The sequence below is a fragment of the Austrofundulus limnaeus genome, unplaced genomic scaffold, assembly GCF_001266775.1.
Source record: "Austrofundulus limnaeus strain Quisiro unplaced genomic scaffold, Austrofundulus_limnaeus-1.0 Scaffold1075, whole genome shotgun sequence".
In the NCBI taxonomy this organism is placed as follows: Eukaryota; Metazoa; Chordata; class Actinopteri; order Cyprinodontiformes; family Rivulidae; genus Austrofundulus; species Austrofundulus limnaeus.
The window spans coordinates 13,303-16,475 of record NW_013953477.1 but is presented as its reverse complement, the minus strand read 5'-3'; the positions used below and the strand labels follow the sequence as shown (position 1 = coordinate 16,475).

Sequence of the window (3,173 nt, the reverse complement as noted above, 5' to 3'; positions counted from 1 at the left end):
CACACACACACACACACACACACACACACACACACACAAAGCAGTAGTGAAGGGAAAGAAAGGCAGCTGGCAGCTTCAGCCCGAACCCACACACGTCAACTTGTACAGATTGTCTGTAAGTTATAAAGATTTTACATCATTTTGCAGGTATACGGACGTATAGAGCAATCTCACGGATTTTTTTCGTCTTACAGATATTTTAAAAACCTCATTTTCAAATTTATCTAACATGTCAGGGCCTATAGGATGATTTAAAAAAACACCTATTGGGGTCACACAATAGGTGTTAATTAGGTGTCAACGATAGCCACGTGATGTGAGTATCAGTCACATGGAAGCAGTGCATAAAAGCCTGAATTTCGCCTGAAACTCTCTAGAGACGAAACGTTTCATTAGAGAAGAACCCGTCCAGAGGACCTATACAATTTTTTCTTTTTGTTTCTTCCCATGTGTTGCTGAAGATCACCAGGCACAGATTAGCTTGGATAATTATTAAATTCCTCATTTAAGAACTGCATTTTTAGTTTTTACCTAGGTTATCATCATTTGATTTTAACATTTTTTGATTATATAAATTATTTAAGTATGACAAACAAGCAAACATAAAATCATCTGGAAAAAATACAAGTACATTTTCACTCCACTGTAGCATTTTCCCATGAGATGTGACTTCTTCCTGCCCCAGCCTTGGCCTTTGGTCTTTATCCAACAGTCAGGCTGATATTCTGTACAGCTGCTTTTGCCCCTTTTAATGGAAGTACCACACACCTTCTCCTCTTGTCATGATCAGGGTTATGAGTAGCACACTATTGATGGGATTTTAGCAATCAGCAAAATTCCTGTGAGCACTGAATCAGCAGGCTACAGAGGGGAGAAATGATTTCTTTACAGTCGTGCATTCATGGCCTGCTGACGCCATCCAGACACGTTCATTAATCATTCTAAAATACACGTACGTACATCATCAATCTCTTTATTTAGACACAATTATGGTCCATAAAAAAACAGACAAAACAAGAACAATAAAAAAGTAAGAAAAATAAAAATAAAAAATATAAAAAATATATAATGAAATAATCAATCACTGACATATAAACTAAAGTGCCAATGATTCCACAAACTGGAGAAGAATCTCACTGAGCTTTGAACAGGATTGGTCAAAGTCTGAATGATGCTGTTTGCAGAGTCTGTTAATCTACACATACATCTGTGCATAATGTTTCGAAGCACAACAGCACAGGTTGGTACATTGACATTCACAAACATCTGACTGGCACTACACCATTGGGGCACCCTAAGCAGCATCCTCATGCCATCACAGACATACACATACAGTAGATGCATGCATGCATGCACACACAGATTGGTGCATTTTTTGTATTTGTAGAGAAATGATCTGCAGGATGAGAAATGGTCTCAAAGCAAAATTATAACTATTTTTGTAGAATAAATTGCAACAAACAGCAAAACCTACAAAGTTTTGACAAGGCCAAGAATTTGCATATGACATACTATTTGACAATATGTAAATGCAAGTGGTGTGTGCAGAGCCCTGCGGTCTTTCTGGGGTACCTGCAGATGGCTGCAGTGAATATTTACTCATGTGCATCATGTGAATAAAGCTACAGTACATGCCAAGCTGTACAGATGTTACATAAGAGAGGTTTAGGCTTTCCCAGAAATAAAGCTTTATATAGCATATACAGTCCCCTTCAAAAGTATTGGAACAGCAAGTCAAATTCCCTTGTTTTCTTGTACACTGAAGACATTTTGGTTTAAGATGAAAAGAGGAGCATTAGACAAAAGTTACGCAGCCTTTTTTCCCCTGGTATTTACATGTAGTTGTGTTAAACAACTTAATTTAGATCACCGTTTGTATTACACCACAACATTTTTAGGTGAGCAAAAGTAAAGGAACAAATAATCTTAAAGTAAAAAACATTTAACCATCTAATATTTGGTGGCAAAACCCTTGCTTGCAATGAATGCCACAAGCCTGCGACCCATCGACATCCCCAAATTGTTGCATTCTTCGTTTGTGACGCTTTTTCAGGCTTTTATCATGGCTTCTTTCAGTTACAGTAGTTTGTTTCGGTGGGGGGGGGGGGGGGTTCCTCCCTTCAGTCTCCTCTTCAGGAGGTGAAATAAACACTCTTCTAGGTTAAGGTTGGGTGATTGACTTAACACAAAAAATAACACTCCCACAAAAATACAACAAAACTACACCCACAAAAAAAGAACTCCATCCAGGAACTAAAACACACAAATTGAATAAAATTACTATTTTTCACAAGTCATTTCATTTGATTAAACAGGACGAAACAGACTTACTTTTTTGAGTCAAGTGTGTTAAGAGCAACTGGTGTGTTTTAGGATTGTGGTTTCTATAAGAAAACTAAATAATTGATTTTCTTTAGTTTTATGTTATTTGTACATTAATTTTAAGTTTAGTTTTTTGTAGGAGACTTACATTTTGTTTTGTTGGCGAGAGGTTACTGCTGTGGGAAACGACACAAGACAAAGCTTTTTGGGCGTCGGTTCCAGCAGACTTTCTGTTTGTTTTTGGTTCGGTTGGTTCGGCTTCAGCATACGTACTGTATATCCATAACTCCACGATTGAAAACAAAGTTGTCAGAGGGATTAAACTCCTCGTAACTTAACTTTAAACATACGCTGGTGCTGGAAGGCTGCTGTGCACTTGGGTCTGGCCATCAAGTGAAACGAACACACAGAGTGTGTGGGCAGCTCTTAAAGGGACAGTCACTGTGACCAACATTGGTGACAAGAATCAATAATTAAGTCAGCAGAGAGAAAAAAAATTGTCCCATCTGGGGTGCCAATCATTTATGTGACGGTTCTGGTTTTAATAATTTTGTTGTTATTTATTTAGATTTATTTGGGGTGCCAGCCAGGTATCCTTCCTGGAAATTAGGATGTTTTTGACCAGTATGTGGGATTTTACTGTTTTTATATATATGGTTTAGAGTGGTCAGCACGGTGGCTCAGTTAGTAGAGCTGATGCCTCTCAGCAAGAAGGTCGCTGGTTCAAATCTCGGCCCGGGGACCTTTCTGGGTGGAGTCTGCATGTTCTCTCCGTGCATGTGTGGGTTCTCTCTGGGCACTCTGGCTTCCTCCCACAGACCAAAAACATGACTGTTAGGTTAAGTGATAAC

The 3,173-nt window shown here is 38.6% G+C and overlaps 1 protein-coding gene across 2 annotated transcripts in view; it reads right to left on the bottom strand.

The window, feature by feature from the left end:
* The window catches only part of LOC106534024 (synaptic vesicle glycoprotein 2C), a gene marked incomplete at its 3' end in the record, with an annotated part of 85,696 nt that overhangs the window by 69,335 nt on the left and 13,188 nt on the right, over nt 1–3,173 (bottom strand). Inside the window, 1 exon segment of one of the 2 annotated variants that reach the window (XM_014030526.1) lies at nt 2,471–2,705. 2 annotated transcript variants of the gene reach the window in all.